A 13,387-nucleotide genomic window follows, 5' to 3' on the forward strand; every position below is an offset into this window, starting at 1 on the left:
TGGATCAAGAAAATGTGGTATATATACACAATGGAATTCTATGCCTCCATCAGAAAGAATGACATTGCCCCTTTTGTTAGGAAATGGAAAGACTTGGAAAAAATTATATTAAATGAAGTAAGCCAGGTCCAAAGAAACATAGGTCCCATGGTTTCCCTTATTTGCAATAACTAGTATATGTCTGAGTCAAGCAGAAAAGGTCAGATAAGTTGATGTTAGGGGAATGAACCCCAGGTTAAGTATTCAAGTGTTATTTTTTCCATGCAATTGTTTCTAACATATGTATAAGATGATTATTATGTTGCTTTGTATGTCCGTCCCCCACAGTATAACCCCTGCTTTCACTGTATTTGATGTTGGTATAATTTGTGGAGGGGAAGGGCAAAAACAAATCATTTATCTAGGTATACAGATAGACCTATTGCAACAATGAGATGTACAAGTCGTCATGTCGAAAAACGAACTTCACAACTTTGGAGGGGGGGAGGATCGGGTGGGAGGATGTGGGGGAGTATAGGAAGGGAGGGGAAGGGGAAACCAAGAGGAAACAACAATGCTTGATAAGAAATGTACTCATTATCTTGCCCATGTAATTGTAACTCCTCTGAAAGTTATTCTCACAATAAAAAAAAAATCCTCCTCTTCAGATAAGATGTTAGGGACATAAATACCTTAGAATAATACCTTAACTACAGTAACAAGCAACAGTAGTATGGGTTTCTGTGTGTGTGTTGTGTGTGTGTGTATGTCTGCTAGTCCAGGGTTTGAATTCAGAGACTTGATACTGTCCCTGAGCTCAAGATTAATGCTCTATCAGTTAAGCCACATGTCCACTTTAGGCTTCTTAATGGTTAGTTAGAGATGAGTCTCACAGACTTTCCAGCCTGTTCTGGCTTTGAACCTCTATCCTCACATCTCAGTCTCTTGTTTAGCTAGGATTAGAGGCGTTAATCACCACCGGCATTCAGCCTCATTATCATGTTTTAGTTATAGTGTAAGATAGGCTTTAAACATCATTCATTTCAAAATATGAAGTCCATTTTCCATAAAATAATGACACTAAGAAACAAAAATGAAGTAGGATAAGTTACTGGTTATTATATTTACAAATCATCATTGTCCTTGAACTGTATAAGAATTCATTTACATATAAATGAGCAGTTAGCTGGCAGATAAATAGGTAAGATGTACAAATCAAAACTTCTCATGGTATATTTTTAGAAACCCATTGAGTTGTACCTAGAGTAGAACCACTTTATCTATTAAAAGAAATGTTATTGTTGTTGTTATTATTGAAGAACTGGCCAGACCAAGGGTTTTGTTTATTTAAGGAAGGATTTTTGAAATGACTTCTCAAAGCATCCTTCAACACATTGCTGGATAGTTTTTTAGCAGCAAAAATTATGTTACTATATTTCCACAGAATTGCACCTGCATTTTGCTATTAATAAACATAAAGTAGCCTCCAATAAAAGTTATCTTGTTAATTCAGAATAGAAATACAGTTTAGAGGAGTTTGAATAAAAAGAATCATTAATGCTTCACCAATATTTTATGCATCTAGGGTAAAGTAAGGTAGTAAGCACAAAGAAACACAAATATGATTGGTATATTTTTTGTTTTTGAGGTATTTGATTTTAGTGAAGGTTGACAAGTTATATTTATAACAGAATGGAATAAATGGGATTAATTTCACCAGAGTGCTTAAGAATTTATTTTTAGCCTATATTCAAATACAAATTCGAATGTAAAAATTATAGAATTAATTCAAAGTTTTTCTGAATATTAACTTTCAAAGGAAACCAAAGCAAAGCAAGGCAAAGGCTATGTCTAGTATGGACGTAAACTTCATTACTATTGGAGTGATTGGAAGAAGTTTATAAAAAGTGCTTTTAATGGTAACTAGATATCAGTATGCACTAAAAATAATGTTAGCAACTATTGATAAAGGCATTACACAGTATTATTAAAAGTTTTAAATGGGAAGGCTTAAGGGCAAAGATGAAACGAAGTCTTGAAGATGTTTAATGGAGGATATATTTTATATGAGTTTCTAAATGAGATTTGGATAGAGACAATGTGGAAAAGGCCTACAAAGTATATTTTTGAAAGGATTTAGTAGTTATAGATGTGGAGAATATGATATTTGAGGAATTTATGACCATTGCAGTAAAAATCATTAGAAAAATGAACTAAGAAGCAAGTTGGGACATGAGGAATAAAGCTACAATATTTGGAGCTATAAGTCACAGATAAAAATAATGATTTCCAGTTTGAGAAAGAGTTTAGGACAGGCTAAAGTTTTTTTTCAATTTTGAAAATTCTGGAGAGGAATAGGCACAATACATGAATAACAATATTATAGGAAAAATTACCTTCATAACATTTGAAGTATAATTTCAAAATCATACTTGAGATATTAGGTATTTGTATGAAATATATTTTAAATTCTATATATTCCTTACTAATTAGAAGATATTTTGTAGATTTTTTTCCTTCAAAATACATTTTTTAAAAACATGATTTTCTGCCATAGGATATTTAGATAAATTGTCTAAATATTGGGAGATAAATTTTAAGAGCTTAAATTCATTTTTTTAACCAATTAAAATTTTGAACTATATATTTCATTTAAAAATTATCTAAATGATCTAGTATTATTTGATTGTAAACAAATAATGTTGAAAGAATCCTTAAACCAATATGACTTATATGATATTTTAATTTGACAATTTTTTTTCAAAGGGTGATGCACCTGCTATTTAATGGGCACCAGTGCAGTGCTGGTTTCCTAGAACCCCTAAACCCACACCCAACTCATGCAGGGGCTCCTCAGGCACCCCAGGAAGCCCAGCCAAGCAAGCTTCCAAAGGGAAGGTGCAAAGTAAAGGGACAGTGGGCTGGGACGCGCCCTCTCCTGAGCCAAAGTCACACGGGTTTAACAGCAGCATCATGGCAGACCAGCAGGCTGACTCCTGAGGGTGCAGTTCTGAGTGGGCACTGCCGTGGGCAGCTGGATCCCCCCTTCATGTGGGCCCAAGGAAGGAAGGGCAGCGCGGCACAGGAACGTAATTTGACTATTTTGTATTACTTTTATATCAATTATTTTCATATTCTCATTAGATATCACACTAATTACATAAACTGGCCAAAGACTAGCTGACCGGTAGCATATAAACATTGACTAGAAATATTGTAATTATTATCTTGTATAGTATAAAACTACATAGCCCTATGAATAAAGATTTAAAAGTTATGTGTGATATCTTGTTTCATTCATTTCTCTTTTTGACATTTTAAAATTATTTTAAATAGTTGTATAAAGGAGTTACTATTTAACAAAGCAGGTTATGAATAAAATCTATATGTTGATCAATTCCATCCCTTACAACCCACCCCTTTCCTCACTCTTCTCAATTTTTTTAGGCTATAAATCTTCAGAGAATCAACTGCCCAATAAATAAGTGGGTAAAAACTTAAAGAGAAACTTCTCTGAAGAGGAAAGAAGGATGGCCCATGGACATGAAGAAATGCTCAACTTCTCTAGCCATAAAAGAAATGCAAATCAAAACAACATTGAGATACCACTTCACCCCAGTTAGAATGGCTATAATCAAGAACTCTAATAACAACAGATGCTTGAGGGGATGTGGACAGAAGGGAACCCTACTACATTGTTGGTGGGAGTATAAACTTGTTCAGCCACTTTGGAAAGTAATATGGAGGTTCCTCAAAAGACTCCACAGAGAGCTCCCCTATGACCCAGCAATCCCACTTTTGGGCATTTACCCAAATGATTACAAACAAGACTATAAATTGGATTCTTGACTGCATTCTTCCTCTCTTCTCTTCGTTCATTCACCCCTTTCCTCTTGGCCTCCACTTCACCCCTTTTGAGTACTCATTTCCTGATGTTTTATTTTGCCCTTCTAAGAATTGCACTATTTGAGTTCCCCTTGAACCTGCCCCTGTTTAGGAATTGGTGATGTGCCTGAAACAGTAGTTAGAATAAGTTCAGTGACACATCCTATGAGTTCAATGTTAATATGGTAATACATAAGATCCAGATAGTCTGAATGAAGTAGTCAAGATCCTTGCTGCAATGTGTCATAAATAATGACACAGGTGCAATTATGGGAGTGTTGTAAATGAGAGTCACCCTTTGAAATGGGCGGGGGGAGGTGTACTAATTCAGCAGTGATGCTCACTAGACACTATGTTGGAAATGAACTCTACAACATGGTGGGGGGAAAGGGTCAAGAGGGAAAATACTGGGAGAAAATGAGGGCAGTGGTTCAAGGAGAAATGTACTTAATACCTGACTTATGTTACTATAACCCCTCTGAACATCACATTTATGATAAAAATTTTGAAAAATGAAGCATAAATGATCTTGACTTCCCCCATTTTATAGCTCTTTAATGATTTCCCAGTACTCTTAGAGGTAACAAGATATGCTCTGTACTGTATGCCCTTAAGCCCAATATGCTATGTAAATTCTCTATATAAATACTATATAAGTTCTCTTCAGTCTCATCACTTCCCATTAAACTCTCTTTACACGTGACACTAGACTCCATGGTCTTAACATCATAATGCTAATGCTCATTATTATCTTGGTTAATCACACTTTTGGTCATGTGATTATTTTCTATTCAGAGTATCTTGGTTAACAAATTGTACCAGCTCACATTTCAGCTCTTATTTTATCTCTACAGAGGGATCTTAAAATTTCATGTCTTAGAAGCAAGATCCTCAGTGTGATGACACTGAAGTTTTAGATCTTTAGTAGGCAGCAATTAGTGGCACATAACTGTTTAGTGGGGTACAAGCTTTTGAAGGTGTTAATGCTATTCTGATACAGTGGTTTGGATCTTATAGGATGGATTCACTTTCTAAAGTAGGTTTACTAAAGCAAGTCCCATGCCTGTGTTTGTCCCCTTCCCACATAAAGGCAGTTGCCTTTCTGACATATAGTCATGGCACATATCATTGGATATGTTAGCCACTAGAATCATAAGCCAATAAGCCATACTTTATAAATTAAAAGCTTTGGGTATTTCGCTATAGGAACGCAAAACAGACCAAGATTGAGTCCCAGTACTTGAATATCAAATCAGTCATGCACAAGTAAAGTATCAATCAGCATTTCTCATGAAAAGGCACAGATATCATTAATAATAAATTATTAGAAAATTGAATTTAATAATGTGTCAAAGAAATTTATTCCACAACCAAATAGGACTTATGTTAATTATGTAAACTCAGCTCAACATTTAAAAATCAATTGACATTATGCATAATATCTCAAGACTAAAAAAGAAAAAGTACATCTGATCAAAAAATTAAAAAGTCTGGAAATTAGTTATTTTTAACTGAATGGTAAGGGACATATGATATATCTAAGTATATTGAACTTGGAAAAACAGTGCTTGATAGGATAGGTATACTTTAGAGTATATTTGTTGTAAAGATGGTAGAAAACAAATAAGCTTTAAGTTCAATAAATAAGAAAGGTAAATAAGAAAATAAAATCTATATAGCATGTACATAATAACAGAGGAGACGAGACATACCTTAGAGAAATCTGCTAAAAAGTAGAAGCTCATTTTCTAAGATTAATAAATTGTTCTATATATATACATATCTATATCTGTCTATCTATCTATACAATAACTAGTATATATCTAGGACAAGTAGAAAGGGTCATATGACCATATAAGATGATGCTAAGTGAAATAAACCCCAAGATAGGGACACAAGAGGTTTTATATTTGCTGCTGTTGTTTTTAATGTACTTATAATGTATGGTGTGATTTTTTTTGTTTCTTTTGTATGTTCTTCCCCCATGGTATTACAAATAATTTTTTTTATGCCTGGACTATCTATCACTTGTTTCTGTAAGTATCAGGATGAAGATAAGAGACCGAAGCTCATTAATTAGAAATAGTTAATATTATTAAGACCTCAGTTCCTCCCAGAATGAGTCAAGTGGATATTCACATAAGTAAAATGAAGGACTTTACATCATCAAGAAATAAAGTTCAGAACGTGAAATGAAAAGTGAAGAAACAAAGCTTTTTTTTTTTTCAGGTAAGGGGTAGGTTTATTCAGTAGACCTGCTGGGACCAGGCAAGGTTGGCACTCCACGTGGCTGGGAAAGGCCTGGGAATGAGAGAGAGCTGGGAAAGAGAGGAAAGAGCTAGAAAAGAGCAGAGAGAGGGGTAAGAACAGTAGCACTCACGTGGTATTCAGGGGTAGGTTTATTCAGTAGACCTGCTGGGACCAGGCAAGGTTGGCACTCCACGTGGCTGGGAAAGAGAGAGGAAAGAGCTAGAGCAGAGAGAGAGCAGAGAGAGCTAGAAAAGAAGAGCAAGAGGGCGTCTGGGCCTGCGCTAGGCCTTATGTAAGGTATGGGCAGAGAAAGGTGTGGCCACATCAAATTCAGATGTGACCTCAGTGGATGCAGATGTGACCTCTTCCAGGTGTCTCAGTTGCCTAGGTAACGCAGGTACTGGGTGGAGACTTTGCTGCGAGGAGGGTGGAGTCTGCTAGCCATCCAGGAGCGAACCTTACATTCCAGCCTTTTAATAATCATGAAATAGGGCGAGGATTCTCTCTGGCTACTTCCTGCTGACAAGGGGCGTTGACAATAGGGGTAAAAGGCTGGAATTTGGTCTCCTCCCAGAGAAGGCAGTGAGCAGCAGCCATCCCTTGGTGGATTGAGTCCTTAGGTGAAGTCTGGAGAAGTCTCATGAGCATTGAGGGGCTGGAAAAAAAATACTAAACAGCAAATAAATGGCAAGAGGAAGGACTTGGGGCTGAAAATGTTGGTAGAAACATCCCTAGCTACTTCTGACATCTGGCGACTAGGTAGAGAAGTCAGGTGACAAAGGCAAGAATATACATTCCTGTTCCATTAATAGGTAGACAGGTATAGACATTGGCTGGGTAGGCTTCTTACTTCCACTGACCTCCCGGCTCTGGTTAATTTTGAAAGGGCAGGCACAAAGTAGCTGATGTGACATTATCTCCTCTTACTCCTCTCCACGTTCCCTTGTTCCCCAGACTGGCTGAGTCTAGGTGCTCATTGCTGGGATGGCTTATCCCAGTTGGTATTCAAGGAGGTTTGAACTCAAGGCCTGGGCACTGTCCCTGAGCACTTCTGCTCAAGGCTAGCACTGAACCACTTTGAGTTATAGTACCACTTGCAGAGTTTGGCTGGTTAGAGATAAGAGTCTTGAGCCATGCTTCCAGCCTGGCTCTTTGCTGGTTAGTTGGGAGATGGAGACTTAAGGATTTTTCAGCCCGGGGTTGGCTTTGAACTGCAATCTTTGCCACGAAAGCCCTTTATTATTTCCAATTAAAGCAACAAGGAGATCAAGTAGAATAAGTAGAGCTTACCTGCTCCTATCAAGAACTGACCAACAAATATTCTGCAATGACAAAACTCATTAGATGCGATGAGAATTTTAGCATAGGTATGCCCAGTATTTTAGAACCATTTAGTCAGTAGTAGAATACACAACACAAAACAAAAAAGGCAAAACTTAAAACCTAAAATTTCGACAACGTTTAGACATCTTTGCTAACAAAGCACATCAGATTGTTGGGCCTCAGTTACCAAGGCCTGTGAAAAGAGCAACTTGTTAGCAAGGCACCTTAGAATAGATGGAGTAGTAAACTTAGTGGAAGGTTAAGGGTCAGATGGGGCCAAACCCTTAACCCACCACGTGGCCAAGATGGCGAATTCAAGATGGCGAATTTCTGAAAGAATGCAAAGAAACCCTGAGCAAATAGATCAAGCCTACGTTGGCTAGCCTTTGAGAGGAAACCTAGAGGGGGGTCCCTGGGACCCAGCCTGCGTCACACTCTTCAAGGCACAAGCCAAAAAGTTGTAGAAAAAAGGGTAGAAAGTTGGACATGAATGGCAGAGAGAGAGCCAAGACAACCTGAAATTAAACTTCTGACCATTTACCATTGCAGTAGCAAAAACTGTGTACTTCTGAGAATGGCATAAAATTAGGCACTCTGGCTTTCCAGGGAGCCCAGGAGGCATTTCAAAGGGGTTTCATGGCTCAGGCGTGATTCGTAGCACCACATTAAATGAGTAGAGTCAGTCTGGTGAGTGAAGGAGAGCTGACCAGGCAGAAGCGGCGTCCCAATTTCCCCCAGAGCCCTCTAGAGAGAAATGGCCAAGTCCCCAAAACCAAGCGTCCTCGGCTTCAGAGGTGACCAGCCTTTCAACTAAAGGCCGTAGGAGCTCTCTGGCATGGCGCCACGTCTGGACAGAGACTGAGCAACAGAGAGCCGTAGAGTAGTTTCACTCACCAGAGTAGAGAAGTGGTGTGGACGTGGATGTGAAGGCAGCAATGGTATCGATGCGCTGATTCCGCCGCAGACAGACTGGTTCGCAAAAGGCCGTCAGAACTGTGGGTATTCCTCAGAGAAAAAAGGGAAGAACAAAAAAAGAAAAAAGAGGAAAAAAACAGAGAAATCCCAGCTTTCCTGACTTTAAGCCTTTATCCGAGGCACGGCACCATTTATGTTAGGTTTTTAAAAAGAGGTAACCGAGTAAAAACTGCACCAGCATGCACGTGGTATTCAGGTAAGGGGTAGGTTTATTCAGTAGACCTGCTGGGACCAGGCAAGGTTGGCACTCCACGTGGCTGGGAAAGGCCTGGGAATGAGAGAGAGCTGGGAAAGACAGGAAAGAGCTAGAAAAGAGCAGAGAGAGGGGTAAGAACAGTAGCACTCACGTGGTATTCAGGTAAGGGGTAGGTTTATTCAGTAGACCTGCTGGGACCAGGCAAGGTTGGCACTCCACGTGGCTGGGAAAGAGAGAGGAAAGAACAAAGCTTTTTTTTAAAAAAAGAAATGAGAATGTCAAGGTTGACTTAGTTAAACAATACTTAAATGATTTTTAAGAAAATGACTTATTCTGAATTAAAATAATAGAATAGAAAATAAACATGAAGTTATTTGTAATGCATGTATGTGGCAAATGATTCATGTGAAAATGTGGAAGCAATTCCAACAAAGTAAGTTTTTGAAAAAAAGGGTAGAAGAACCATTATAAAATATACAAGCCAGGCACCAGTGGTTCATGCCGGCAATCCTAGCTACTCAGAGGCTGAGATTTGAGGATCACAGTTCAAAGACAGCCCCGACAAGAAAGTCTGTAAGACTCATCTCCAATTAACCATCAGAAAACTGGAAGTGGCGCTATGGCTCAAGTGGTAGAGCGCTGGATGTGAGCTGAAGAGCCAAGGATCAGTGCCCAGACAGTTAAAAATACAAGACCTATGAAGGTGCCACCTATATGGATAAAGTTATAATAGGAAGAGGACAGAGTTTTAACAATCATCGGGAAAATGGAATTTAAAATTACCTGTAGTACTAATGTACACTGACATAAATAACCAATATAAAATGACTGTAAACACATTAAATTCCTAAGAATGCATATCAGAACAGTTGAAATCTAACATGTTATTAATGGATGTGTAGAAAAATTACTTGGGAAAATTACTTTGTAGTTTGATGTTTGCTAAATTAATCTTTTACATCACAATTTAATTTTATGTACCTATTTAAAAAGAATATGTGATATTGTTTTTCAAACAAGTACAGAGAAAGGCTATAATAATACCATTAGAAGAAGCTACAAACCAGAAACTGCAAGACTATAAGTATAGTGGACTAAAAATTCAATATATTCTACACGATGAATGATCCATACATAACACATTTATCACAAAAAACATGGTGCTGACCAAAAAGTCAGGCACAAAGAAATATGTATTATATAGAAAATTTAAACAAAAGAAAATTCATTAGTGGCGTTTGCAGCCAAAATAGTGGTGAAAGCAGTTAGAAAGGGGTAAGCAGAGGGCTTTGGCATGTCAATGCTGTTTTAGTTCTTAATATGAGTGCTATATTTATGGCTACATTTCTTTTACAAAATTTAATCTATGCGTTTAGGACTTGGACACATTTATGTGAGGATTGTAATTCCATTTAATCTTCACAATCTGAAATAATGCAGAAATTTGTTCCTTGTCATGAGGAAGTCAATGGGAATAGCTTTACTTTCCAATTCTAAAGAAACAGGAAACCAAGCAAAATATATGAAAACTGCTCTTGTAGATAGCAAGGAGTCAGAAGGACAGTACTTTGGTCCCTCTAAAGCAAAATCACATGAGGGCTGGGAATTTGGCTCAGTGGTAGAATGCTTGCCTAGTATGCATGAGTCCCTGGGTTAGATTCCTCAGTACCACAGAAGCAGAAAAAAGCCAGAAGTGGTGCTTTGGTTCAAATGGTAGGGCGCTAGCCTTGAGCTGAAGAGCTGAGGGATAGCGCCCAAGCCTAGAGTTCAGCCCCCATGACTGACAAAAAAAAAAAAAAAGGAAAATCAAGTGAGTTTTACGATCACCTAGCTTTTTCCATAAGGACCAATCCAACCTCCCATCTCTTATATAAGCAGAAGAATTAGAAACAGAGCAGGGTGAGACACTGAAGAGATCAGGGGATAAGGTGCTTAGGGCACTGAAATTTACTAATACACTGGTACCATTTCCCTACATATCTAACAGTAAATATTCTGATCACTTAAATTATTTCTAGCTTGTTCTGCATAAATGATCATGTACAATAAAGGTAATTTTGTCAAGAAATAAAATTAATATTGAAATGTAGAATCTACTTTGGACTAAAATGGGAATGTGAAACTGGCATTGGGTATATTAATGCTTTTCTTTTTTAGGTCTCCAAAGCCCATAGACCAGATAAACAACCACATTGCTGCCCCTTCCTCCCCCTGAAATCCCCATACAAGTAGCCCTTAAAAAGCAGTGGCTTTTCATTGCGAGTGACAGGATCTCCACCACTTGTAACATATGAATTAGCTGATCCTTGGAGAAGTCCTATGTTGACCTCAGTCATTTCGTCCAGTCATTCTTCAAAAGCAGGCCAAGGGCTTACTGGTGAACATGCTTGCAATACTGATGTTGGTGAGATGGAAAAATTTTAGGAAGGGAATTATATTTCCCCAAGCAAGTTTCCAAGCACTAAACTCTCTTTCAAATAATAAAAGAGGTTAGAGACTAAGTTAGGAAACAGATTCAATTTTTCAGTGTGGCACTAATAGGAGCAAAACAAAGAGACAGATTGCATCGACAAGGAAACAAAAATGGATAATGGATTTAATAGCTTGTGTTCTAATGGAAAAAATAACATTCTCCACAAGATCGTCACATTTTTTACAACTGTGGCTACTATTAATACTTTATACATGAAACAAAAAAATAAGCTTGTATGCTGGTATATAAATCATTAAGAAGTTTCCAGCAAAATTATGTAGGCAAGTATTTCTGTTTTCCTGTGCATATTGACCTCATATATCTTCAGTAATTCCTTGTATATTCAATATCATTATATTAATATTTACTACATTGAATATTAACAAGTTTTCAGCTTTGTTTATAACAAAAGCACTAATAAGAAATGTAATATTTACTTGTATGTTGGTATGGTTTTTGTAGTTATATGTGATGAAAATTGATAGATTTACATTTTGATCAATTAGCTTAAGCAAGAGAAACATCAACTCATAATTCTGTCAATTTTCCTTTCTCTCATGTAAGATATTCATAAATAATAAACCAATGAAAAGCTTTTGAAATGCCCATGAAATTGTAAGACCTGATAATGCATGTGTGAGCATAACCCAGAATGTTGAATATAATTCAGGTAAGAGGAAACTTGAAAATATCAACTTAATTTTAACTATAAATAAGTAACCCGATGGAATGATGAGAAGAGGACAGAGTTCCAATCTTATTTCTGTCAAATGGGAAAAAGAAAAATTTGCTGAGTATCACAATTGATTGTAGCGTAAAGAAATAATGAGAGCCCAAAGAGACAGGATTTAATAAAAGGATGATATTTGAAATCAGTTTCAGTTTTGTCAGTGTATAAACAGTTGTTGTGATTATTTTATAGCTTAGTAGAAGGGAGGGAGAAGGCAAGAGAGAGAAAGAAATAAATATAAGACTGTGATAACAGAATAGGTAATCAACTAAGTAATGTTAAAATGAATAATAGGAAAAAATAGGTAATGGGAAACTAATAATTAGCAAATTATCTTATATCTTATTTCATTTGTTAGTAACTTCAGTTATGCATCTACTCCTTAGAATGGGCTGTTTGTTTCAGTATTTAATACACTGTTATTGTTCTTTTAGAAGCAATTAGATAAGTTAATGATTATGTCAATGAAAACTTAAGTATGACAACAATTAAAACAATATGGGAGTAACAGTATCTCATGTGAACTTCAGTATCACATCTTTATGGATAAGTGTTATACTATCTGATGGTAATATCCCATTGGTAGGGTGTTGGTCAGTTTGCCATCCTTAGATCCTAGTAAACTTCCATTGAAGACATGCACCATACCAAATGGTAGTGAAATAAATGTTATAAGTGATTCAAATGTATTGGAATATTCTGTGATAAAGAAATAAGCTTTTCAAATTACTTTATCATAGGAGTTATGCTCTAACATACCATGTACTTAGTAGTCATGTATTTTTGATGGTGCAAATGCTTCTTTTTTATATTACCTTGCTGAAACTGAGATACCTCTTTCTATATAAACAATATCTCACAGATATTTCAAAGTTTTCCAAAATAGATGAACAAAGGGACAAATAAAATTCTTTCAGTAGGTGCATTTCTACAATAAACATATTGAGATTATTGGTTGATTGAAGGCATAATTGAAACTTTTAAATGTAAACCGAAGGAGGATTACAAAATTAATTTGAAGGTTAGAATAATTTTTGTGTTTTGTTTGCCAGGCAAATACGATGAAAATGATTAGATTAGGGTGTGAACAATTTAACAACGAAGTGATATTGTGGACATAAGTTTATTTTTTTTCATTTTTATTTTTTTATTGTGAAAATACTTTACAGAGGGGTTACAATTACATGGGCAAGATAATGAGTACATTTCTTATCAGGCATTGTAGCCTCCTCCTTTGTTTCCCCTTCCCATCCCTTCCCATCCTCCCCCCGCCCCCCAATCCTCCCCGCTTACACTCCCCCCCTCAAAGTTGTAAAGTTCATTTTCGACATAACGACTTGTACATCTCATTGTTGCAATGGGTCCACCTGTATCCCTATTTAAACGATTTGTTTTTCCCCTTCCCCTCCACAAATTATACCCACATCAAATACAGTGAAAGCAGGGGTTATACTGTGGGAGTGAGACATGCAAAACAACAAAGAAATAATCTTATAAATGTGTTAGAAACAATCGCATGAAAGAAAAAAAACCATTTGAATACATATCTTAGGGTTCATTTCCCTAACATCACCTT

This window comes from Dipodomys spectabilis, unplaced genomic scaffold, assembly GCF_019054845.1.
Source record: "Dipodomys spectabilis isolate Male_0828 unplaced genomic scaffold, ASM1905484v1 ptg000063l, whole genome shotgun sequence".
Classification (NCBI taxonomy): Eukaryota; Metazoa; Chordata; class Mammalia; order Rodentia; family Heteromyidae; genus Dipodomys; species Dipodomys spectabilis.